At 41.8% G+C, this 27646-nt stretch overlaps 1 protein-coding gene across 1 annotated transcript in view; it reads right to left on the bottom strand.

Annotated features, from left to right (window-relative positions):
- CREB5 (cAMP responsive element binding protein 5) overlaps positions 1-6797 on the bottom strand; it is a 262286-nt gene extending 255489 nt beyond the window's left edge. Inside the window, exons 1-2 of the mRNA XM_074838089.1 lie at positions 6630-6797; positions 5178-5264 (exon numbers count right to left, since the gene is read on the bottom strand). The gene's annotated coding sequence lies outside the window, so the exon portion shown is untranslated. The remainder of the gene's footprint in view (positions 1-5177; positions 5265-6629) is intronic.
- Between the last annotated feature and the right edge of the window lie 20849 nt (positions 6798-27646).

Below are 27646 nucleotides of genomic sequence, written 5' to 3'. Positions count from 1 at the left end.
TCCAATCCCCTTCCCCTCTTCCTAAGAATGTATTTTTCCCACTAGCCACCTGATTTTTATTTTACTTTGACCAGAGATGAAATTAATCTGGATGTTTTGGTGCTGACAACCTCACTGTCAAATTATATAGTGACTTCTCATGCTAAAACTTGTTTGTTTTCACACCATCATCACTGATGATCTCAGCACAGCAGCGCTCTGAGAATAATGGTTTAGTCAAACGCAAAGCCAACAGAAGGAACATAAAACAATGTGTGCTTATATAGGGCCTACATAAATAGTGCTTTTTTAAAATGTTTGACAATGAAATAATAGTTGTGGGTTTGTTTCATTTTTTTTTATAAATTAACCTCTGGATTGTTAAGGGTCTGGAGAACCTTTCCACATCAGAGTGGTTATAAGGCCTAAAACTTTTTGTTACGTCCTCCCACAAAAGACTGTATGCAGAAGTTGCCCATTGTGTGCCATTAATAAATAACTGTGGGCCATACGCCTACTCCACACAGTTTCAGAGAAGTCAATGGATTTATACCGATTTCAAAAGCTACAGAGCTGACCCCACATATCCTGGGTCAAATGAAGAAAACTAGAAGCGAGTGTACATGATTAGGGCTGGGGGAGGTGGGGGTTGTACACTGGACACTGTCAGTTTATCACTCTTCACGATGTTTTTCTTATTCAGAAGTCCCTGTTGATTGCTGTTTTAAAAATCAGAGTAGCTCAGGCAGTGATGAGATTTTTCCCAATTTCTGAAAGACTTTGTCTGCTGTCACTCGCAGGTCAGCCTGGGAACTGTGCAAGGTGCTCGAATGGCCTGGGCCTTGTTTTCCAGTGCTGCAAACAAATACTTCAGTTTATTAGAACTGCAGGGCTACACTGCGTTCCCACTTCTTTCCCCCTCCATCTCTCCTTTTTTTTTTAATGAAAAAAAAAAGCCCACGGAACTCCACAAATAAAACACATCTAAGATGTTACTCTCAATTCACAACAGCATTGTTAAGAGTGAAAACGCACATCATATTTAGGACCAGAATTACATCCTGCCATGTTTAACTGAAAATCTTGGTGGGCTTTTCATCTACGTCATGCAAGCCTGAGGCCAGAGTGGTGACTGTCACAGCCAAAGAGACACAGACAGATAGATGATGGAGAGTGCAGACTGCGCACCCACACATAAAGCGCGTGAGAGGAAGGAGAGTGCACGGAAGGAATATTAATTGAGCACAAAATAAGTATTCTCAATATCCCCCTGCCCCCTTAAAATGTAGTCACAAGATGAGGAGAGCTACAAACATGTTCATCTTGGGGAAACAGCCGTCCTTAACGTGACATGTCAGGCTATTACTTTAATAATGGGATTTGCACAGCGCACAACTGATAGGCTACGCTCAGAATAGACCCCGTGAATCTAATTTTCTTCTCAATGAGTGTTACTGCAGCCGGTAACTCCACAGATTTCAATAGAGTTGCTCCAGATTTGTATCAGGGTGAGTGGAGAATTAGGCTCTACTATGATATTTTTTTAAATCCACAAGAATGTAATTCTCCTTACCCAGTCATAAAACCCATGGCTCTTTTGATCCTTTCTACTTTCATAGCAAGTTATTTAGAGAAACTTGTCTTTTAAAGATTCACATCAAAATAGCTAAATTACTGCTTTCTTTCACTTTTTGTGATAAACCAGCAATTACTTGAATTTAACCTATTTTCATGCTTGAGTCTATGCACTGCTTTATTAGCACTGAAGAATAAGAGAGCAGCACGGGAATTGCAGAAGGTGGCTTACTTTTTACATCATTCATTTTTTCCCCACTCTCTTTTTTAAATACTTTTCCATTGCACAGCCAATAAAAGAAACTTACACTGACCTTATTTAATAACGGGTATAAGATAACCTTGAGGTGCTATACAGATAAACTTAAGGATATGGAATTGAGGAAAGAAGGAAAATTCCTTAACTTGTTTTTAACTACAAAGTCTCTTCCTTCATTTTGTACACTCTCTGGAAAATTATGGAACTATCTACAGATGTTGAAGACAACCTTACAAAAAAATGTGCAAATGCTCTCCCGTGCCTCCCTTGCTCACCACCAGCAAAAGGGGCTTGGGTTTTTTTAAGTTACAAAAAAGGAAGTCAATGTGGTGGTTGAAATCCTCACAAACCCTTAACAAAGATTTCTTCTTCCTAAAATACCACTCAGTAATGAAGTTAAACAATAGGTAGTAAAAGATATTCCTGACCAAAGTAATTGATTATCTTTTCCCTACTCCAGTGCTCAGCTTTTAGTTTCTTCAGGTTGTATTTTACTACCATTCTACGAAAAGAAGTTTCCTATAAGTGAGATATTGGCATGCCCAAATTTCTAATACAGACAAGGCTCATTTCTGGACAAGCACAATTCCAGGCGCTTGGCCATCACATGCTCAGGTCACCTTCGGCATTGCTGCTGGGCTCCTAAAAATATTTAGTGACAAACTCATTCACTGACTTGACCAGAATGAAAAGCAGGCCCAGATTTAACAAACCAGCAAAATTAATTCAGTGTAGTACCTATGGAGGTCTGATTTACTATTCACAATTTGAAGCTCCTCACCTAGCAACTGACTACTGCTGTTGAATATACGTTTTTTTAAAAGTTAAGTGAGACATATATCTGGACTGGGAATAATGGTAAACTAGTTCACACATGACTGAGTTACTGACAGTTGGTTTGCAGCATCAATGCACAACTGAGTGACCTACTAATACCATCGTCCATAGCTTGGAGCGTTCCATTGCTTACTTAGACAAAATACCACTCTACAGGTAATTACCATACCAACTCAGCACTCCAGAACTGAAAGATTTAAAGCACAATAAAGTTAAAAAGAGAGAGAGAGTACAATATGGTAACATCTCAATTTAGTGCTTACTGTTGTAGCTGCTCCATGCAACGCATCCTAAACCCAATCTCAGATTCCGTTTATTGTGCTACAGAGCCCCCTGTGTTGAGCATCACATGTTAACTAGCATTACTTACATTTGGCCAGGAGAAAAAAAAACCTCAGATGTTAAATCTAGGAACCACTGGCCCAGGTTAATTTCCCACATCAGCCAAATTAATTTCTGAGTACTTGCAAACAGCTTAGAGAGAGCTGGCTATGAACAACACTGCCTTACATGCAATGTAAGTGTAACTGAAGGCACAAGCCCACAAAGTAAAGAGGTAAAAAGGCAGCTTCTTCCTCTAAATGAGAAAAAAAAAATCAGCCTAATTAAATACATTTCTCTGTATTAAATTTAGGCAGTGTGTTCAAGGATGGCCAGTTTAAGCTCAGCACATCCCTGGGCAGAAAACTTCAAAACACACAAACATACTGAGATTGGGACCAAGCACTTCAGCTGCATCAAAAACGTTCACTGCATGGTGGCACTCAAAGACAAGGCCCTCAGGAAGGAAAGAAATTGAGATAAGAGCAAAGAAAGCCATTTGAGAAAAAGGACAAGGCAGCGACAGAAACTATTTGTAGAGTTTACGCGGGATAGAAAGCTGAAGGTGAGATCAAATTATGCTCAGTTCCTGAGCTAACAGAGGTCTCGGTACCCTAGTAAGAGTAAGGAAAACATTCAGAGCCAAAGCAGAATCGGCTCCTGATGCCGGCAAAGGTGATAGAGGATTTGTAGTATTTTTCCCCAATTAAATTCAAATCTCATTCTTCCTGGCTTCTTCTAAAGATGCTGCCCTTTTTAATCACCCGCTGAGCCGAGCACTCTGGCCAAGCAGGGCTGCACCCCACACCTTCAAATCACCTTACATGGAAGGGTGTCAAGACAGTGACATAAGCTGTCTCAAAGGACAAGATTATTAAAACCACACACCTAGACAAACACTGCTGATGACAATGTTTCGAGGCATTTATTTTGAAGTTGTGCGCAGGACTGACTTCTCGAACAAATTCTCAAAAAAATGTAAGACGGAAACAAAAACCAAAAGCAAAACATCTTTTAAGCTAAGGAAATTGTTGTAAGCTTTCAATGTTTTACTTTGAAAATCCTACAGCCTTCAGCAAAATCCTTGGAAAATCTCTTCGTGTTTATAAAATAGCATTTGATATCACCATCTAGAAACCTACAAACCAGTGCAACCAACCCTTTCTAAACTCTCTAAGGGCAAATAACAGCTGCATTTCCCCTGTGATAGCTAGTAAAAAAAATGCTGACTCTCAATATTTTTAATTACAGAGTAAAATAATGCCTTAGTGAAAAATAGTAGACATACTATTATTTTAAAGTGTCAGGGTTTCCCCTTCAACCTGAGCCATAATAGGAGCAAACAATCAGTGCACAAACCAACAGAACAGCTCCTTGGATGTTACAAGACACAACAGCTTATCTGCTTCAACAAGTCTTTTCACTGCATCACTGAAATAATTATTTTATGTATGTTATGTTGTGCTTGTTATACACACAAGACAATTTGAATAATTTCTTTGTTTATACGCATAGCAAAAAAAAAAAAAAAAGTATTTCCATAACAGCACTTTGTTTTTACATGTCAAGTCTACAAAAACTGATTTCTGTACTTACTGCTGTAATGCGGCTAATGTTCAAATACAGCATGATAAGATACTGTCTGAGATCATTGTTTTGTCTGTGTCAGAGAATACTACACCTTAAAAATTGTAAATTAGCATAGTAATGTAAGTTTTGGTAAGAGAAAAAAGTGTTTTCATAGTTCTTATCCCAAACTGTTGCTTTAAATTTGTGAACAACTTGGATCATTTCTGGAGGCAGAAAAATGCAAAAGCCCTAAAAATAGTTTTTAGAGCCAGAGCCCTAAAAGCCCCAGAGCATTATAATTCACAGGGCAAAATACATCATTTACCTAGAAATCAGGGTTTTTTTTTTCAGGGGTTCAATCTCATGCAGCATGGAGAGAGGGAGAGGACAAATCAACAGAAATTGCTTTGAGATACTACAGAGTGGCAATGACCTACCAAGCTGTCTGATCAGCCCTGGCATTAGTACGACTGACAGAATCTCAAAGCATTTTAAGTATTTCCACTATAACTCCTATGTATTCATCGCAATGAGAGTTTGTAAATGAAAGATTAAGCCAAATAATCTATCTTAATTATGTATGTCTACCTATTAATTTGGTTAGTATGAGATAACCAAATCAAAGCAAAAGAATCACCTGGACCTATGAAGCAGAACCAAAAGACCTGTTGCTTTATACAGGTATCCGTGTTTCCAGCAACTGCGTCTACTGAGTAGAGTTTTCCTGTAACGAGTTACAAGAAAAATCAGTATCTGTGAGCCTTGAGAAAAATTAGTATTTTATTCCAATAATAAATCATACGGTCCTTAATAATAAAAAATATTGTAGGTTGAAACAGTTTTGCTCTTCTTTCATTCCAAAATCTTGTGCAGAAATAATTTTCTCATAATAAAGGGTTTATAGGAGAGATGGTCACTGCAATTAAAATTAAGCTTGAAAGACAGCTAATAATACATAAACATAGGTATACGTCCTCAAAGCAACAGGTTCACAGAAAATCCAGAAAGTTAACTAACGGCAGAAATTAGAGACACAGTATGGCAAAGATTAGAGGAAAAGTCTTTGACTAAATAAATTGTTTTAAAAGCAACAACAACCTTGCAAGAACTCTTCTAATATTTAAGATCCTCGTGCCTTGATTAGGGGCACAGAAACGGGTTTTAAAAGGGGGCCATGAGCAGACATGTTAATAACCAAGTTTCAAATCATTCTGCAAGACTTAGTGAGCTCACAGAGATTCTGCCCACACAAAACTGAAAGGTTTAATACGTAAAAGCTGCCTTCTGAAGGCACTGTGAGATTGCCTCTCTCTTATCAACTCCAGAGTGAACAGAGTGAACTCTGAAACAATCTTTTACAGAAGACTCCTCTGCAGTGCACAGGATAAGTGTAAGCGATTGCGGCGTATTTTAGATTCTAAAAGTGAGGAAGTGAACGTCAAATTAAAAAAGCACCTATTACTCTTTATCTCTGAAAGTTGTTTTACTAAATGGTGATATAAATAAAATGACATGTACAATCTTGTTTCTATCTTTTCTTTTAATCTATATACATGGTTTGCTTCCCTTTACATTCCCCGGGTTAAATTAGCAGAGGTAGAGTTTTATAAATTGAAGCTGAACTATAAATGGGTATTTTGGTGAAGGGGAAAGGGTTCTGCTTGTTCTAAATGTGTAAACTTTTAAAAATATTGCCATTTTAACTCCTGGAAGAGTGCCATCCAGTATTCAAGAGCAGCAGACAGAGCTTATTGCCTTTTTTATATGCTATTACAAAACTTTTGGATTTTAAGCATTAGCCTGACTACCCCTAACAGTCTCCAATCAAAGATGTGAAAATAGGAGACTACAGCAGTTTCTTTTTCATGCCATAAGTTCATTATTTCTATTTCCTGTTTCCCTCAAGTGTTTCATTTAAAGTTTTGGAACTTTGATGATCTCCACAGATGCAAACAAACATAAATCCCTTGTAAGCTAACGGGACAGCAGAAACATCCCCAAGCCTGTGGACAGTAGTCTTCACAACCCATGCATGATAAAGAGCAGTGAGAAATCCCTGGTTAGTTATCATAAAAAATAGACTCCTTACCATTATCTGTAGAGTACAGTCAGGTCCAAGTTGTTTTGTTCAACCACCACGTCAACTGTTCTTTCTTTTTAGTGACTTTTAAAAAAACCAAACACCTCACTTTGCCAGTGATAGCTGGGGGAAAAACTCCTGAGAGCTTTTAGGTTTCAGTAATTAAGGCCATCAGAACTGTACTTCATTAAAGCGGTATAAAACAGTTCAATCAAGAGTTACATCCCAGGTTGTAGCTATGTGCCCCTCTCTCCTCTTTTCTCTCACAGTTTCTTTCAGTAAATGAGACTAATTTTTCCAGTAGCCTTTAACTCACTAGATTAACTGACGTGGAAAATGTGACTACAAACTCTTAGCACTGTCTAGCCTCCAGCCCAGCACAGAATCAACTTTGTTGTAAGTGTTGAAGGACACCTAGCAAGCTGCTACTTGCTAAGTTCATAACCCAGGACTATATACTCGCGGCGAACAGGACTGCGCCATCTAGTTAGCTGCCAGCAGGCTCTGCTCTGCCTCTTGGGAGCGGATGCCTCGGGATGCAGGGCTTTAGCACTTGGGAATGTTCAGTCTCTTAAAGATTCAATTGTGGGTTTGGTTGGGGTTTTCTTAAATAAAATATCACTACTGAGATAATCCACATCTAGTGGATATGGGAAAATTTAGGCTATAATAGCACAGCGAACTTCTACATCTATCTTTGATTTACAAGATAAAAGCAACTTTTAAATTAAAGAGCCTTTCTGCTAATAGAGCTTATTATGCCAGAGACAGGAATGATTCTCCTAGAAAGTTGTCCCTGTGTGCATGCCTATTATCTTTGCTTTCCCCCTTCCACTAATGAGCATTTATCTAAAGAGCCTGTTAATCCTCTGATGTGTGCTTCTGGTCAGAGGTAACAGTTTGAATAAAACCACTAATCACTTATCACTAATCACTGATCATTAATCACACTTTTCCCTAGTGCTTTGCGACCTGTACAGCTCCCCTCAGGATTAAGGAGTCACACAAATAAGGATTCTGGCCATTTTTTTATAATTTCCAGCTTTTGATACCGACAACCTCATTCACCACATGAAAGTTACAAATTACCGAGCAGAGCCTTTCAACACTGTACACTTTTCTACTGAAAATAAACCATACCCTTACGAAAGTGTACCTCCTTCAGCAAAATCCCCACAAACTACACTACATTTTTGCATTTGTCTCTCACCTTCCACCTCTCAATTTTCTTTCAGTCTGGTTTCTGGATTATTTCTGCATGACAGTGTCTTACAAGAAAGTTTTCCTCCACCACTGTTAGTTGACGCACTGCTGCTTGTCCAAATGGCCAGACAAGGGAAGCCTGGCGCAAGCCAGCGGGTGAGCGTATCTCTGAAAACCGCACGGTCTCAAGGAAAGCCCAAGCAAGATGCTTCGCAGTAATTATTACGCTTCCGTTCAAGCTTTAATTTTGTCTGGCTAAGCGCTGTTTCTTACTGATAATATATGGAAATCTTCTAATCTTGCTGCTTAAGATACTCCTAATATCGTTCTGGATGAAACAAAAAAAAAACCCAAGCATATGGACATTTCATTTTCCTTTATTCCTACCCCCATCTTTGCACGACCTCTCTCTCTCCGACTGTAAAGCTTGTATTAAGCCCTGGAGATGAAGGATCACTCACCATGCTTGGACATAAATAATAGAGGAGGCAGAGTTTAGCAAGTATTCCCTTTACACTCCCGAAGCTCTTACCGTCCTGAAAACTTCGCTGGGGAGAGAGACCCCTGTAAGAGAGGACAGTGGCGGGGGGGCGCGGAGCTGGGGAGGGGGGCGATGAGCGGAGCAGCGGGGCTGCAAAGGGAGCGGGGGGCTGCAGAGCGGGGACCCTGTCGGCACTCCCCCCCGCCCCGCACCCGACGGCATCACAAACGGCGCCTCGGCCCCGCACCGGCCCGCAGCGTGACGTGGGGGCCAGGAGCAGCCCGGGACCCGTGGGGGTCTCACGGACGGCGGCCGCGCACCGCTCCGCGCCCCCCGCCGCCGGGTCCCGGCTTGGTGGGGCGCCCGGGCGCCGCCGCGAAACTTGTCCAGAAGTTTAGGGGCGGCGGGGCGAGGGGGCGGCGGGGCGGCGCGCAGCCGAGCTGTCACCGCCGGGGCACGCAGAGGCGAGGAGCCGTCCAGCCCGCCGTGGGGCGCGGGGAGTCCGCGGCCCCTCCGCCGGGAGGGGCAGCGCGCAGCGGGGTGCTGCCGGCGCCCCGCGGCAGCCGCCCCATCCCCATCGCCATCCCGGGGAGCGGCGCGCTGAGACTTCCCCAACTCCTCGGGGTGCGGGCGGGGAGCCCGGCTGCCCCGCGCCCCCGGCCCCCCTGCCCTGCCCAACGCTCCGCGGGACGCGGCGGTCGCTCACGCCCCCTCTCCCCCCGCCGCCTCGGCGGGGCACCGGCGGAGGGGGACAGGGGGGACGGGGGGGCGGCGGCGGCACCCCCGCGCCCGGCAGCGGCAGCGGCGCGGCGAGGACCGTCGCTCCCGCTTTCGGAGCGGCCGCGCTGTAGCGGAGGGCAGAGCCCCTTCCCCGGCCGCTCCCCCCGGCGCCGCTGCCCCGCACCGCTCCGCGCCGTGCGGCGGGGTGCGCTGCGCGCCGCGCCGGGCGCCTGCCCGGGGCAGCCCCGTATTTTTAGGAACTTACCGCCCGGCGCGGCGCGGCGGGGACGGGACCGGCAGCGCGGCCGGAGGAACCACGTTGGACTGAGGGACGGTTACAATACGTTCTATTTAGAGAAGCATTACATCACCCTCCGTGACGTCACGTGGGATTCCTGAACTTCTAAATCATTGCGGTCCGTGCCGGGCGGGGGGGGAGTGAAGGAGGGGGGCGGGGGGGGTGGCCGGGCACGCGGGGCTGGGGCGTGTCCTCGTTCGGCCCCGCCCCCGGCGGCGCGGGCCTGGGGGCGGAGCGGGGGTGAGTCAGCCTGGAAACAATGTCCCGCCCCCCGCGCCGGGGGCACCGGCACCGGCACCGGCACCGGCACCGCCCGGAGGGGGCTCGGCCGGCGGCGCGGATCGGGGCCGTGTCAGCCCGACGGGAGAGGGCTCCGGAACTCGGCTGTGTGTCCGCCCGGCCCGGGCGGGGAGGGGGTCGTGCGGGGGCTGCCAGCCGCCGTCCCCCGGCCGCTTGGGGCGGTGCTGCGGGCCGGGGGGAGCCCGGTCCTCCCGGCGCGGCGAGCCGGGGGGCTGCCCCCGCGCTCGGCTGGGAGCTCCTGCAGCCCCGAACTCTCTCTTTTGGGGTTGGGGGGGGGGGGTTTACGCAAATTCCGAGAAGGGAGGGAAACCTCTGAGCCGAGCTGCAGCCCTGCGAGGGTGCCCGGTCCCCGCCTGCCCTCCCGGCAGGGCTCGGGTGCCAGGGCGGACCCAGGGGTGCTGGGGCAGCACAGTAATAAAGAATCTTAACTGATACAGTGAGGCATTTAGCTGCTTTTTCAGCACTTAACGTTCTGCGTCTAGTTGACAGGGTGCCTGTGTCATTGTCCGGGACGACGACCAGGGACGAGTTTAATGTTCCACCCACGTTCCGTGCCTCCTTTTCTGGGTTTTCTTGTGTTAAGAACACTTCCCCACTCTCAGCCTACCGCTCCTCAGCAGTGCCTCTGGCACTTAACTATCCACACTGTAGTTATCCAGGAGGTATTCTTATCAAAGATACATGTGATAATTAACTGGATTTAGCTGCTGATTCATGCCAGGAGGTATGACTTAATTTCGATGCAGTGTTTTAGCACCTAAGCCTGGGATGACTCGTGAGGAAACCTCAGTGTTTCCAGGCAGGATCTAAGAACCTGCGATGTACTGCTCAGTTTGTTTTTTCTCTGATACTCAGCTGAGAGCGTAATATAACATGTACTGCCAAAAATCAGGAACTACTTTACAAATGGCAATAATACAGCACTTTACTCCCAATAATACCATTCTTTCACAGGCCTATATTAGGCTATCTAATAGTCGTCCTCAGCTTTTAACAATTCACTGGCACTTTATGCAGGATTTAAGCAGATAGAAGCGGATCCTATCAATGACTGATGATAGGTTTTGAACTCATTTAACTACTTAGGATAAGGCTCAGTGATGCTGTCACTGTAAGCCTACATTTTGTCAGGTATATCCTTGGAAATTGCATACCGAGTGCAAAGTGCCTTACCTCGAAACGTCCTGAAATTATAAACTACAGAGATGACTACACTAATAATTGCAGTCACTTCTGTCACACAGGAAGGGTTTTAACATACAGAAACTCTGCAGTTTTTTAAGGCCATGACAAAAAGATTTAAGTGTGGGAAGCAGCTCTGCATCTCTCATTGAGATTTCATCATACAATTTATGTACTCACACTTCTTACAGACACACAGCTGAAACTGTGGTTGATCAATGGGTTTTCCCAGGGTAGGCGCAACCATTTTTCCTCCAGGTTTCTCAATGAGACCAAACTGGAACTGGTAATGAAGAGTTCAGATGCCAGTCAAGGATAACAGGGCCCAAATCCCCCGGGTATCTGTGTAGTAAGAATCAGTTATGGCAAATTTGACACAGACAGAAGCAAACAAAATGCTAGGTGAAGTATTAGCCATACTTTTATGTTATCAGTCTAGTGGTGATGCTTTCTTATGAATAGTATTGTAGACCCCATGTGACTTGTACAGAGATTATAATGAGTAAACAAGTGGACCCACTTAGGGTATGCACTGTGCTTTAATTTAATACATTTTTTTTTTAAATTCCTGACTTGAATATTCTGCATGTCCTTCTATCCTGTCCAGAGTGTCGTGCAAAAAAACATCCTACAGGCAAGATGAACAGGACTGCCACATTAGTCAGATCAGTAACTATACGTGCCACGTACCTATTTGGGCAGATCTTTACCACTTAAAGAGACAGGCAGCTTGCAGCAGCGGTTTGTGTGTGTCTGCTGCTGGGAGGGTGGTGACAAATGCTTTGATAGTGGTTACGCTGGTTTTCGCTGACAGCAGAGATGAGATGCTGGATTCCTGAAATGAGTCTCAGGTCCTGAGGGAAGACTCTTGACTCTTGAAATGAGCTGTAGTCCTAGGGGGGGAATGAGTACAGAATAGAGTCAACAGTTCCTCTCGGGTTTAAATCTGCTGCAACGCATCACATATTGTTGCTTTCCCCCGCGCCCAACCTCTGCTTCACTTGTGACCCTCAGGTCCTGTTGCTCTCCTCCCTTTTCCAGCTCTTTCCTTCTCTATTTCCACTTTCCTCTTGCCTGTTACCAACCTTCTCTCCATCCCAAGGCCACCACTCTGATCTCTGAATGGGGATGTGAAAAGGAGCACTGAAGAGGTGCAGCTTTGTTTTGTTCTATGTTCATTTCAGTGCCTGGTAGTTCAGCAGTTCACAGAGAAGAAAATGTGTCAGTCCCTCCGGCCTGAGGACACTGTGCAGAGAAGGGACATTGAGAAAATGTAATTGCTGAGTTCTTTCTTGATGCAACCCGTGGCATGATGCTAGGACAGGAAGAACTCCCCTGCCTGCAAAGTTGCTGCTTTCAGGCTGAGCTGATGCCTGCTTGTGTGTTGCCACTGTGAAGAACAGCTCTTTAATATGAACTCCTATAAAGGTGGTTTAGATTAGCATATTCTACTCAGCAAACGAGGAGTGTACGCAGAGTCAGTTACCACAGCTCAGCTGACAAGCTGTAACTTGAGAATGTGCTCTATACGGGGACAAATTTGGGCAAATCATAGAGCCTAATCAAAGGCACCTCCGGTGACAGCAAGATGATCGTTCTGCAGAACTTCAGGCTCCTGTTCCAAAAGCACTATATGTTCCCAGCAAAAAAAACCCTTGTGAGATATGGGATAATGTTAGGCAAGGAAACTTACCTTTCTGGAATATTGTTTCTGTAATGATTGAATTTTGGAAGCAGCTTTCCAAAATACTCCTGCCTAGGGCAGGCACCTGGCATGGAAAACTCCATCCCGAATGGTTCAAAACTTGGCAATGTTTTCAAGTGATTGAAGAAACTTATAACGAAAAGTACTGAGCAATCAACTACATGAGGCACTACCTGTTTTATCTGTAATGTTTTTTCATAACTAATTTAAAGCTAGGAAGTCATAGGCTGCTTTTCTATTTTTATACTCAGGCTTTTATAAAGCTGCATTCTTCTGACAGCAAAATCTCCACTTAAATACTTTTCTGTATTTTAAGTTCTAATACATGTTTTCCACATAGGTCTTTGTCATTTTTATTCTTTAAGTATAAAACCCCAGAAGAACATACTCTTTACAGCAGTAGCTTAATTGGTATGAAAACTACTGAGACTTTAGCAGTGAAATGAGTTAGAATGACATTTTGTTTGATTGATAGTAAATGACAGTAGTGCTGTTTCAGCAAACACCTAAAATCTTTGTCATATCATTAAAATCATTGGGAAGTAAAGATATTAAAATAATTATAGGAGTTTTGTGTGTCAAATATCAGTCTCAGTAAGACACTATTGCTGTCACATAAAATTAATATTTACTGCTGGCACAGCTGAATATTTTACATACTCATTCTTCCTATAACATCATTAACCACATGTTTAACTAAGCTGCTGCCAGCGTTGAGTGTTACTCTCAGCTTTGGCACTTGCAATTATCTCGTTACAAGTACTTTTCAGCAATATCTTTTAGTCTAATCGAACAGTAATTTATTCACCTCCTTACATGCTACTAGAACTTCAGTTCTCCACATTTATCATGTGAAACTACCCACAAAAAGTAAAAAAAAAAGTCATTCAGCACTCTTTTCTCTTTAGTAAAGATCTATACTAGTCATATAGAAGTGAAGCCTTAGAAATAAAATGGTAAGGGAAAAAATTGATTTCTAGATCTTAACAAACGCTTTAATCCATGGTGAGAGTAAAATGCATTTTAAAAGGGGGTACAAGATATGCTATTTAATGTATAATAATCCTAGTGATATCCTGAACAAATGTAAATCTGGTGGTTTTACGCAATATTTGATTCCTTAATTATTACATCTCTGTTCAGATCTCATCTCTACTTATTTTAGTTACAGACTGAAAGGGATATGAGCAAAAGGAACCAAGCACTCTCTATGGTTTCAGGGGCTCACTAAGAAGTACCAGATTAGTCTTAAAGCTGAGACAGAAGTTGGAGAATAAGTAGAGTTAAGCAGAAGTTAAGTAGTATTCAACATTAAAAAACCCTTCTATTAGCTGAAATATAAGCGGTAAGCAATGTTCCTGTTCAACCGTGTCATTTCTCCAGTGGACTGGAGAGGAAAGGAAGTGTGATGATACATCACAGGGATGTGAAACAGTCCTGTGGGATACCAAGCAAGTCATATCTGTGTTTCTTTGCTCTAAGTACATGTCCTCACCATTCATCTGATGGTCTCACCTTTACTTAATGACATTCCTCTGTCTTAAGCATAAAATAAAGGGATCCAAGTCTCAGTAGGAGCATGTGCAATGCAAAAAAATGCTTTGCAAGAGAAGGCTAAAGGGTCCTGTTTCTTCTACCTATGTCTATAGTATGGATTTACGGATTTACGTGGGAGCATATTTGGTCCCATAACAGTATTAATTGCCATAGTTCCATGTTTTCTGGAAATAAACATGCCTAGTAGTACCTCCTGGTTTTTACAACAACCAATTGAAATCTTAATTCTCTCCTCTTTCTGAATGATACTCTAGACTCTGGCACTCTTACAGATACTGTGTGACACTGAAAATGGATCTAACAAGGGATTCATGTTCCCTTTGACAGCATTTATCGGCAAAGTGACTTGAATTTGGGTGAGCCAAACAGGAGCTATCTATGTTTCGCCACATCTGTGCTGCAGAAGCCACAGCCCAGAGATGTTGCTGTTTCTTTTCCATTTCCTGGAAGGTTACCTGTGAAGTATCAAATCACTTAATGCCAAACTCCTCTGTCTGAACTAAACTGCTGAGTGTCTGCAGGACAAAACCGGTGTGCATTACTGCTGAGAAGCTGGTGGAAGGAGGCTCGCTCTAGACCTGCAGGCTTTTAACCAGTGTTAAAGATGTGTTGATTGAGCACATCTAACTGAGCTTCAAGCAACGCTTAAAATGACGGCTTTTAGCTCTTCCCAAGTTACCCAAATCAGTCTTATTCCATGTTTCTCCTTACTCTTGGTAAACTTAAGAGAAGCCATGGGTTATGCTTGTGCCATATAAAAAGAATGGGCAGGAGAAAGAAGAGGCATTGTCCTTCCTGCAGACAGGACCCAGATGGAAGCTAATCCATGCAGAAAGGTGTGTGCTGGCCTTCTCAACCTGGTGAGAACAGCCAGGGTGCACAGAAGGCCCAGAACTGCAAGACGGAGGGTTGCCTCTCCTCTTTTTTTCATTGTTTCTCTTGCTCCTCTCATGAGGTGTCCCAGTACATCAGGAAGCACACAGTGTTTGTCCAACCTCCTCTCCTTCAGATCCCAGTGTACATTTGTTCTTGATGCCTGTGCTGAGCACGCATGTTCTCTCAGCTCTGACACGCAATGCCATTTAACTGTTCACCTTTTGTGCACGAGTGGGTACGCAATGGTTCTCCGAGTGGGTCTGATCTCAGATACCTGAAGGATCTCTTCACCATAGCTGTCTGCCATGTGGTCTATTCCAGGGAGACAGATAGAAAAGAGAACCTTTATACTTCCTTCTATATCCACAACAATTCAAAGAACAGTTTGTTGCCTCCATACTCAGACACCATTATTTCATGCTTTTTTGGGATGAGGTCGCAAAGTAATTCACATTATTATTCCCCCATAGAGCTCCTGCATGACTTCTTTTAATTTGACATTTTTAATGTTATGCTTGTTGTTATGTTATACTCCTAGTTATAATTTAATTTTTAGTGCATGAATATGGAAGAGTAATTTGATACATATTTTTTGTATAGTATAGCTCCACATATGGAGGTTTATATAGATTTTTGCTGTTTGATGGGGCTTCGGGATTTGTTTTTTGTTGTCTGGGTTGTTGGGTTTTTTCAGACTTAGGAGCAGAATGAGAAATAAGAGGTGAAAGAGATGACATTTTTGTATGTTTCAGAGAGCCTAATTTAGAAACCCTATTTAAGCAAGAAGGAAAAAAAGCAAATTATTCTACAAATTCTCATCTGACTCACTTGGTCACATCTCTGATTATTGATGGACTGAAATAATATAACAGCTGTATTTATGCATTCAAATCATGGGGTCATGTGGCAAAAAGATCTTACAAGTATTACAAGTGCAATTAACTATTTTTTTACAGACTCTCTTATCAGTTCTCTTCTTGGGAATGTGAAGAACATCAGAGATAGAAAGGTTGCTCTTCCTCCCTTAAATGTGCTATAAAGATGGTTCATTCACACCTTCATATGACTCACTTTGAGTTTTTTGCTGCTCAAAACAGAAGGGGAGAAAATATTTTGCATGAGAGTCTGCAGGTATTCTATTTCAAATGCTTCTACCAACACTGTTACTTACATCAATATGCTTAAAAACCCAAGAGACGAGGAGAAATACACAAACTGCCCTAACAAATATGTCCCACAGAAATTCAAGTTATGTTGATCACGGGTAAAGGTGTAGACTGTCAGGGGCTCATTTTCTAGCCCACAGGTGAGGGCTGCAGAGGGGTTGTAATGGAGCCTCCCCACAGTGGATTTATAACCCCTCTTAAAGTTCTCTGCATAGTCTGCTTAGTTAGGCTTTGTGAAGGGAGAGTCAAATTTCTGCCTTATTTTCTAGCCAAAAAGCTGAGAGGGAGATGACAAGGAATAACTCCAGAAGTTGCCATGTAATTGCAAAGTTCATAATTGTGACAGTGCAGCAGGAGGAGTAAAGTGTTTGCTACCATGCAGCAGTTCCAGCATTTCGTACAAACATCAGTAAAGAAAGTTAATAATGCCTTTTTAGTATGATTTGGTTTAGAAACATGTAAAGAGCAGCCCTATCAGGAAGAAATAAAAATCCATAGTGACCCAAGGGTTAAAATACATTTTTTGAGAAGAAAATGACTAAAAATCACATTAAGTAAAACAAAAATCAGTCTCCGCTACTAAACCTCATCTGCCACTGAGAACTTACATAATATACTGCTGACATCATGACTATAAAAATTACATGGTACTTTCACATGTGACATAGAGATTATATTACTAGTGTATGAAAAAAACCTTTAACTTCCGATTTTTTAATTTAGGATGAGCTACTGCCATATGTATTATAAAATTAGATACACATACCAAAACAACGACAGCAGTTTGACTTTTTATTACTTTTACTGCAACAGGTGCAAAAACATTTATTTAATCAAAAGTTTATAGATGCACAAAACCATTTTTAGAAAGGGCATAGCTTTGCTTTCATTCTTGTTACACAGAATGCATCACAGGTTTTATTTTAGCTGAAGTACAGAATCACATTTGTTGCATTTTGTGGCTGTAAATCCATGGGTAAAATCCTGGCTTCACTGAAGTCAATAGGAAAACTCCCATGGATTCAGTGGGGCCAACATTTCATCCTACGTCTGTAATCAATCATTAAAATGTAGCAGGGTCCAGTGAGTGACTACATTGGAAAAAAATTACAGCAAAACACTTGGAGGAGTTTGCAAATATTTTTGAGACTTGAGACTCGGGCATTAATGCCTCTCCTAGTTACTCCTAGAAAAACATTTACAAAACTCGTACTTGTACGTAGGTGAGTTCCAGATTGGATTCTCAAAGCATGTTCCATACTTGACATTAAAAAATACATCCTTTTTAACTTCATCCTTTTCTCAATGTCTCGCTTGTTACTTTGCAAGTTTCTTTTGCACATTTTTTCTTTGATTGAAAAGGAGAAACATTCAAATATCTTAACTTCCGAAATAGAGACGTTCATTACCCTTAGATGATAATGCAAGAAAATGAGACAGATAAATATTTGCAAGTCATGTATTTTATTTTGCAATGCATTAAGTTTGTCTCCAAACTTCAGCACAGTAGTATGAAAAAGAAGAAATGACATATGAAAGCAACAGAAAATCGAGAAGTAGGACAACAAACACAGTTCATGGCATGAACCCTGATTTCCTCTTCCCGTCCCCTCCTCTCACAGATCAAGCAACACACTGTATGCTCCAAAGACAGTTAGTTATATTTGCAGTTAGTTATATTTGCAATGTAATATTCAAGATGAGCAAATTAAAAAGGGTTTCTAAAATACAAGGTACATGAAATTCAATGAAAGCTCCAAGGAGAGGGGGTTTTTTACATATTACACAAAATTACAAATAACACTTATTCAGACATAACTGAACTTTAGCTAATAGCAATGTTAGCAACCAAATTAACATATTATGTAAATAAACAAGAAGTTCCAGTTCAGACTTACCTGATACAGAATGATACAGTAAATTAACTCCTTCTTTTGAAAGTGATGTGTTTCATTCATAAGAGCAACAATAAAAGTAAATTCCCAGTATATTTGTCATCATAAGTCTCTCAAGGCCCCATCAATAAACTACAAGGAAGCATGGGTGGATGGGGGCTCTACAGGATGAAGTAACAGGGAAGCATAGAAATGAAATCTCAACCTTCTGGCTCAATAAAAGCCCACCTTAAATTCAAGGAAATTTTACCTGAATAACTGTCATATGAACCAGCAAAGAGTACCCATCGTCCCCACTTGTATAGCTGGAATGGACATACCGGAGCTTGAAGAGAAATCAGAATGGCAAATAAACAGCTTTTCATAGTCTTTGCTGCTAGAAAAGATGAATGCACTTAAATATCCAGGATGGATCACCTAGCTCCTTTAAACAAACAGCACCACTAAAAATCATTCAACTATAGCAAGGTTGACTAGAAACGCCTTTAGGAAATACAGGTGGAAAAAGAGAGAACTTGTTTTTCTGAAGTTGTAATTCTAAACAGTTCCAAGTATTGTTTTAGTAGTGAAGATAAATAGCTAATGTCAGGAGAGAAAACCGACACAACTCTTGCCAGAAGATCTGATGACACTCAGCACAAGGTAGCATGAAATAAAGAGTGCTGTGAAGATCACAGGGTTGGAATGGAAATTAAATGGCCAGACAGTGAAAGCGATGGTTTTCTTTAGCAAAAATACCTGGGAAAATACAGAAATGTAACAGGTTATTTGCGTGCAGGAGAGTAGAACAAAAGAAGGCAATTGCAACTGGTTGAGACATCAGTTTGTTTGTGGAGAGCCCTAAGAGATGGCAAAAAGCCTGCTGGAAATGCAAGGGGGAAAGACTTGCACTGAAACTCTAGACTAGGTGATGCTCATACAAGTTTTACTATGAATTGCTGACTCAGTGTTTACATCCCAGTTTTTCCCCACTGGGGAGGACATACAGGACACACCAGGTAAGACAATCGGAGATGGTGAAGAAGTGCTGTGAGTTACTAAAATATACACACAGATAAATGCCAAGGCTGTCAATGACTCAGAAATGAAATTACAAAGAGAAAGTTTGTCTAGAAGTCTGTTGCTGTTAAATATTTCTAGAAGAGAAAGACTCTGGATGAGAGTAATTTTGGAACAGGGAGCTAAGCACTTCCTAAGGAGTTTAATTTCTTCTGGAAGCATTGGGCTTGAAAGTGGAGCAGAAAATAGCCAGGCAAACCATGAGATGTAGTATGTGAGGACATCTTCAGGGAATCAGAGAAGAAATACAACTGATCAGAGCTTATGGGGATATTATTAGATACTTGGCCGTACCAAAGTCATCCTTCTTCAAAGACAGCAAATGCTAGCATCTAATTATATTTTTGTTTACCATATATGGAGAAACACATGACAGTTTTTCACACTCTGCAACTGGGAACTTTTTTCAGTGTATATAAGCACTAGTTTGTAGTTTGTTAGAGGGTGTTTAAAAAGTAATATAGAAATGAGACAAAATACACTAAGTTGTTCCATTTGAGATAAGTTTTAAAGACTGTTGTAAACTGAAGGAAACATCTTTAATTGTTTTAAAACAGCTCTTAAAAACTACTATCTCATCATGCAGATTTTTAAAAAAAAAAAAACTGTGATAGTTTTTAAAAGTATCTATAGACTGTGCCTGCACAGACACAGCCCATATGGGGTAATGCAAACTCTGAGCCAAGCCTACAATCAGAGATATTAACACAACTGATTATGCTGATGGAGTGAAGCCACTATTTTTATCTTACCTGAGATAAGGCACACAGGATATAAATTGCTGTTCGAAAGGCAAGGGATAAAATTTAAAAAATGAAAAGAAAAAAAAAAGAAAGAAACATTTTATTTTAAAGGTATGGCAGCAGTAAAGACTAAAAGGGAGGGAAAATTATATTCGTCACATTCTTTGTCCCCACAGTGGTCCAGAAAGAAACAGCAGGAGGGAGACTCAGCACCTCTGTCAGGGCTGGGAGCCACAGAGCTGACTGAGGCTGTGCAGCTGCACGTGGGGCTGGCTGCCTGTGGCCCAGGGCACCATAGCTGAACCAGCTTCCATCTTAAATCAATTAATAAAACCTCTTAATCCCCTTATCCTACAGAGCACTCAAGGCACATTTGCCAAAGACACCTAAAAATAGCCCCCCACCACCATTCCTGTTCCCGTGGCCAGTGCTCCAACACCTCCAGGTCCCCCACACCCTGCAAGGAGGTACCATCAAAGCCTGGCAGCTATAATAGAATTAAAGTTTAGGAGTTGAAAGATTTTTGACTAAAAATTGCTTTACTTTATCTTTGATGCCTTCCTGTATGGTGAGCATTAGCTAACGTATGTGTCTAGAGACCAAGAGCCAGATCTGTTGCACTGAGTTTTTGTCATGAGGGTTGTGTTTAACCTTGACAGATCCTGCATTTTCAAGGCATATTTCTCCTCCTTTTGTTTCTGAGTTTGTCAGGCTCTGGATCACAAGCAGAGCTTGAGTTTCTCTACCTCTGCCATATCTGGGATTCAAGATGAAAACGCGCAAAAGTTTGTATGAGCAGCCCACCATGAAGGTGACAGGCGTTTGGTTGGCATGTAACCTCTGTGTTACACAGATTGCTGCCATCCCTTGCTGCTGCCAAATCTAATGTTTTAAACCGAAGTTCTGGCTCCTCTGAAAACAACAGTAAAATTTCTGGTGATTCAGATGGAGGTAGGATTTCACCCCTGAGCTTGACAATGGGAATACTCACTGGCCTACCTCAGCTGCTAACTTCAAGCAAAAAACCTGCAGGCAACAGTCTCATTCTCAGCTACTGATAGAGTGACATAAGGCAGACTTTTCAGCCATGAAATGTTAGCTTTATTGCAGCCTTCAAAGCAAAATGTAACTCCTCACTTTTGTATTAGCTTTCCTAAATTATTTTCTTCAAAGACAGGAAACAAAAATTTTTTTAAAAAAGAGAGAAATTTAGTATCTTAACCTAGATATAAATGTCAAACAAAATCACCCAAAAAAATCTGCTAGAAAGTGCAGAGTAACACTGTGTCTGATTGTTATGTGGTGTTTGTTGGTTTTTAATCTGGTATATGTAAATGAGCTCCCCTTTTAATTGTTAGCCTAGTTGCAACACCTTGTCGCTGACATTTTCAGAAATTTCACTAACCAGACTAGCTAAAAGAACTGCTGTTTTTAAGATAAAATGTTAATACTACTTGTCTCAGCGCCTCAACTCAGAAGTCAGAGTAGGTCTATTGATTTCAGCACAGTTATAACTACTACCCCTGATTAATGTACTGAAGTCACAAAATAGTTTTCATTAGATAACTTCCTAAAGTAGATCTTACAGATTTGCCTTCATCTAGGACAGAGGACAGCAGTAAAAACTTGAGAATATAATACACTTATTTTTCCTTTCATAAATAAAATCTGCTGTGCTTCTGCACGTGCTCCATCCCAACATTATTTCACAAACACAAGGTATTCTAGAAGGCGATCCCTCCCCAGCTTCTCCAGTAAGGCTGTACAATGTACATGATTTATCACCAGGTTATTTGGGAATGTCTTTAATAGGTGCATCTTACCATTTTCAAGATACAGGTTAAGACTCAGGCTCTGTTTCATCTCCAGTGGTAACAAGTTCTGTAGCTCCAGGCCTTCTGTTAAGAATGCCTGTGCTGTTCCCCACCCGTTACATCACCCCGTTCATCCCAATTACATATACTGCAGCTGATGTAGTGCTTTAATAATTTGTTTTATTTGTGCACTGATTAAAAATTTCTAGATCAAACATTTAACGAAAAGCTCTCCAATCTGACAGGTTTGCTGCTGAATGCAGTCATTTACAACTCAAACCTTATAATAACCAGAGCAAGTGTTGGAAAAGCTGTTCATGCCAAATGCTCAGCAACTGACACATATAATCTTATATCTTTTCATTCAGACTTTTTTTTAAAAAAAAATCTGAGACCTAATTATATTGCTTATAACTGTTCTGAAATGAATGGTGGCAGGAACTAATACTTGTTTATTTTCTTTCCTGACAAGTGCTCTGAATAAAAACAGTTTCTAGACATGATGGAATGACTTTTCCTATGACTCAGACACATTCAATGAAATAAGGTTTGAAGAAACCGGAGCTTGTTTTCTGTCTAACAATAGCAACTGAAAATACCCAGAACTTCTAAGTATTTATACCATTTAGAAATGTCGAACTAAAAACTATATAGGGAGGCCAAAAAGTCTCCAGCAAACAAGCTCTTGCCCTACGCTTTTTCATTTGAGTGAGATATTGCTCTTATTCAACTTGGGCTTATTTCAATTTAATTAATTCTTTTTTCAGTTTGATTTTCTGTTTAATTTTGAATTTACAGGTGCCACTCAAAGTAAACAGTCATATTTCCAATTGGCAACATATTTAATGTTCTTCACAACTCCAGGGCAAACTGGAGTTTTAAAATATACTACCTAATAATATAGAAAAGGCACATAAAACTTCATGTTTATTTCCATGTTGCAAAGCTCTAACTAGCACATTTTTTACAAGCTGCTTGTCTCCCAGTACTTCAGTTATTTCAGCTTTTCTGAGAGTAAGCTACCTAGTTTGTCTCTGTTTTATAATGAAGTTATCCTAAAATTTTGTTATTGCTCTGCAGTAACTAGTTTAAAAGAAACTAAATATCAGTAAATATTATTTGAAAACTTAGTAAAGTGTCTGCTGAAAAGAGAGATATATCTGGTAATTTAAATACAGTAATTGTAAAGGCATGAAAACCTGCTCAGTATGCAGACTTTTTTTTTAAAAAAAAAAAAACAAAACCTAACTTATTAAATACATTTGTCTATATTCTTCCCTCATCCCTAACAATACAAGCATATTTTCTGATCCCAGGAAGGCACTCAGGCTGCCAATTGTACTCCTGCAATTGTAATTAAAGTCACTTGACCTTTCGCCTTACATTTCATGCTCAAGATGTGCAAGTTGTGTGAGCTGCAGCACATACTCCATTGTATTTCCTTGCTGATGCTACCTATGACCCACCTGCTCTAGCACTGAAGTCAATATTTCCACACAAGTGCCTTCTCCCAGCAGCCTTTTTGTGGCACGTACTCAAGTATCAAACTCCAGCAAAGAAGTGAAGTCACGTCGACAACCCCAATTTTGGGAAGGTTAGGATGCATCGGCAGGACTGCTCCTTGGCAAGTAAAGGATCATAATCACATAGCGATATCTGTCTCAGGTAGGGGTAGGCTTAGCACAGGGCTCGGCCACGTTGAGTTCCTAAAAGGTCGGGAGGAAAGCCGAGCAACGGTGCGCGGGGCTCTGCCCTGCCTCCCGGGCCATTCCCCGTCGGAGGGCTCCCTCTAGAGGGACCCGGACCCGCTGCCGCCGCTCCGCGCCGCTCCGCACCGTATCCCCGGCACATCTGGCCACCCCGGCCCTCCTCCGCCCGGCTTGGGGCTCCGCTCCTCAGTGCAGCGCGGAGGCTTGGTGGGGAGGCAGAAAGGAGAAGCCGAAAGAAAGCAAATCCCTAGGGCTGTCCGCAGCGGGGTCAGCAGCACCGCTGTGCCGGTACTGAACTTGCGACTGATGCCGATACGACTTGTGAAAATACCCAGAGCATCGGAGTTCGTGCTATTTACAAGAGAGCAGTTACAATACGTTGTCCCACATTATTAAAATACAGCTTGGCCTATAGGATGGCTTTTGGAATAAAAGGACACATGAAAACCACCCTCAATAAACAGACCCCTGAGGTAGACTGGCAAAAATCTCATAAACATAGCGCAAGCTTTCTTCACGCTCCTAAACCCCACCATACCCGAGGAGCCCACTGCCTGCCGACACGCTGCTTCATCACCACCACCACAGAGATCAGCAGGTGGATTTCCAAAACACAGTGAAATGAGGGCTGTATCGGAGGGAGGGAGGGAGATGGTTCACAGTGGCTTGGAGTGAGCCCCTCTGCAGAAGTAGTAAGAAATGGTTTAAGCTCAGGATTTCAAGGATGAACAGGAGCAGTATGCCTGTTCCCTCACTCTGTGTCTGGGTGATGAAACACTGGCCTCAGTCCAGCCTGCTCTAGGGGTGCTCACGCTGTGCTCAGCACCTGCCGAGGGAGCATCATCCCCCGCCCTGACCTCCGCCGCCTGCATTTCTCTCACTTGTCCCAAACGTACTTCACTTATACAGAACACATATCCCTAATCACAAACCCAAACACCTCTACATTTTAGATTGTTTCTTCGGTTCTACATTCATACACAGTATGGCAGCCCTTAAAATACTATCTGTACTAAAGTATCTGAAATATATTAAGGCCTGATGTCATAAACGGTGTGTAAAGTAACGACAAAGCATGTTGTACCTACAATACTTTTCAAGTAACTAAAAAACTGTTCTGTAATAGCAACGCAACACAGCATAGGTGTCTACTACTCATATGGTAACTCATCCTCTGTATGAGCATCACTCACTCCCTCCACCAACTACAGAGAAGTCTGGATAAATAGCATAGATGAGCTTCATGCAGGTTTCAGACACAGAGGATAGTGGAGATGAATCTCACCTCCAGTTTATATAATACTTGCAATTAACTCATCTGTTTCTTAAAGTCTGATCTCTCTGTACCAATAGACGGCTATACTTGGCCACTCTCTCTTCCTAGTAAGAAAGCGACATCACTAAGTGTGCATCTCCCCTGGGCAATGAAAGGCACAGGGCAGGCAAATCCAGCTAGTCTCAACTAAGCTGGTATGTCTGCAGGGACAGGTACAGAACCAGTGCCAGAAACCCAGCTCTGTCTTGAAACCAGTGCACAGCTGATCCTATGTGAGTAACACCACAGAAGGCCACAGATGGAGGTACTCCAAAGACCATTTCAATAGCATTGTTGAAAGAAAGAACAAAGCCTCAAAAACAAGCTGAAGTGGGCTTAACTTGTTTTCTTATCTGTGTTCAATTAAACATGTGCAGTTATTTTCTATTTATTTATAGATGACATTTTTGTTATGCCAGAGTTTTATTATATGTTGTCCAGCTTCCAGAGAACAAAGGAGTGTGTTTATAGAGCTCTTACCTATAATTAGTGTCACCCAGTTAAACAAGGCACCTCTGTTTTATAACTGCCAAAGCTGTCATACTTTTTTTCAGAATGAATTTCAGTGATGGACTACTTGAGCCACAGTTTCTTTAAAAAGTAGCATAAAAATGTGTTACTACTCTAGACCTGCTATTCTAACCAACCATATCAGGTGGCAGGCTCTGCCCACAGTGCCAGAGCTCAGAAAATGCTTCCTCTATTATATTTCCACTTAATTATTCTTGTACTTTTCAATAACTTTGTGTCATAAAATCATGGCATATAGTCGATTTGGATTAGCTTTATCCTACCAAGTTATGACAGACTTTCAGCCTAGTCATTAATCTGTCGTCATAAGTTTTGAAATCGCATAGACATGAGAGCCAGCCATATTTAAATTGGGACGGTATACTTTTTTATGAGTCTACATTTAATTAGAATTCCAATAAAAGTGACACATCCATTTGAGGCAGGCTTAATATGCTGAGTTTTAACTTTTCTTTGAAACACCTTTCTCTTAAAGAGAAATGTCTGCAAAGAAAGGCAGTATTTTCTCCAGACATAACAATCTTCTTGGCCTTTCCCAAGGAAATACAGCCCCCAGGGCGAAGGTCCCAACTGATACTGCAGCTCAAGAGGAGACTGGAAGGTTGCTGAACAACTCAGCTTGAGTCTATCGCTCCTTCTTGGCCATTTACTCACCCGCTGTTGCACTAGCAGTGTAAAAAGTGAATCAAGTTTCATGGGGACAAGTGTGACTGAGCTGTGTTAGATGTTACCAATGCTGCTTCTGCTATGCAAAGGACATATGAGCTGGTGGTAGATTTCTCCATGACTCACACATCCTCTTTTCCACTCCACATACCTCCCCTCCCTGCTTCACACAGATCTCAGAGAGAGCCTCTGGCTGATGCTGCTGCATCACCCACTGCCCAGGATGCTCCTTGCAGATGAAGGAGGGGGGAGAAGGTGATGAGGATGAGTTTGAATGGCAGGGAGCATAGGCAGAAGAAGCAAGCCACAGTTACAGAAACAATGCACAGGTAGGCTCTGCACCTACCTGCTTCCACCAGCCACCAGGACTCTCACATGGCATTTCCTTGTTCTTCTTCACATGAAGCTGTGGGTTGGTTTCCAACCTGGTCAACCACTCCGTGTCAAGAAGATGGGATTCTGATCCCCCCGGGAGTCAAGGAAACAGCCTCTGCTTTTCATGGACAGTCTATCAGCTCCCACAACACTTTCTTTTCCTGGCCAAGGCAACAAATGGCCTCTCTGTCTAAGGACTTCAACTTGATCAGAATCCACGCTTGAAATGTCCACACCAAACTCACCGTCTAACTACCAGACCTTTAGTCCCTTGGACAGACGTACACAAGATAATCGGCATCACCAGCCCCAGCCAGCCTGATACATTTTTATTTACATGAGCCAAAATAACCCATAAAACTGATGCATTTTTAAACAATTCTAACAGGTCGGCTAACATTTGCTGCTTTATAGCAGCTAGTATTTTTTCCTATTTAAACATAATTTTATTATTAAAAAATAGGCCTGCTTAAAGTTACATTTGATTTTATAACACCCTTCATTAAGGCCAAGATTTAATACCTGAAAACTGTTTACATACACTTTAAAAATATTCTGAATCCTTCAATAAGATAAAAGGCGCTATTCTTTAGTTATATGTAGTTAAGGAAACTTTTGAGGTCAGCTCACCTTATAAATATGTTGCAAAGTCATGTACTACATTAAATATTTACATTATTTTCAGTCTTTGCAATTGAGCAAGTTCTGATATTTACATTTCTCCTGACTGAAAGAACTTTCAGACTCTGTTGTACATTAAAAAAAAAGTTTGCCTGAATTTGCCCTGAGCACTTCAGTTAGCTCACAGGAGCGGGAAGAATCTTTACTTCATTTGCACTGCTGAGAAATGTGCGAGTTGAAAAACAAGCAAGAAAATTGATTTCCCTGTTGAAATCATTGCACAGAGTATATCCGTCATCAGGATCAGATCTTGGAGAAAAGGCACCCACTTTTCAAAAGCATAAGACACAAAGGTTTCAGAGGGTGTGATTCCCATTGACTTCATCCCTCACTGATTACCATGAAAGCAGCTGGGCACTGAGCTAGCTGGGCACTTTCAGAAATCCTTCCAAGGACAAAGACTACCTTACGTGACTCTTAGATACTATGCCTGTGGTGCACAGACCTAGTCTGTGATATCATTGTGGCTTCTTTCATACAGTCATTAGCTTTATTAATTTTACATGCAAAACAATTATTTCATAAGTAATCTTCTTTACTCCATACTTTGTGACAAGTAAATTACTAAAATTAATAATGTTAGCTTTTTACCATTAACAGTCAAGTTACAGTTTCCACCTAAATGCAGTTTGATAAAATCCCCAGTAAAAATTACTATTCAGTAAATAAGAAATGCTTCATTTGCCATTTCTTAAGATGAGGAAATGTAAACATTGAGAATCTGGGTAAACATTAAACTATTTAATCGCT

The sequence above is a fragment of the Strix aluco genome, chromosome 1 (genome assembly GCF_031877795.1).
Source record: "Strix aluco isolate bStrAlu1 chromosome 1, bStrAlu1.hap1, whole genome shotgun sequence".
NCBI lineage: Eukaryota > Metazoa > Chordata > Aves > Strigiformes > Strigidae > Strix > Strix aluco.
Note: the sequence above shows the minus strand (reverse complement) of the source record. Positions and strands in the feature narration are given on the sequence as shown.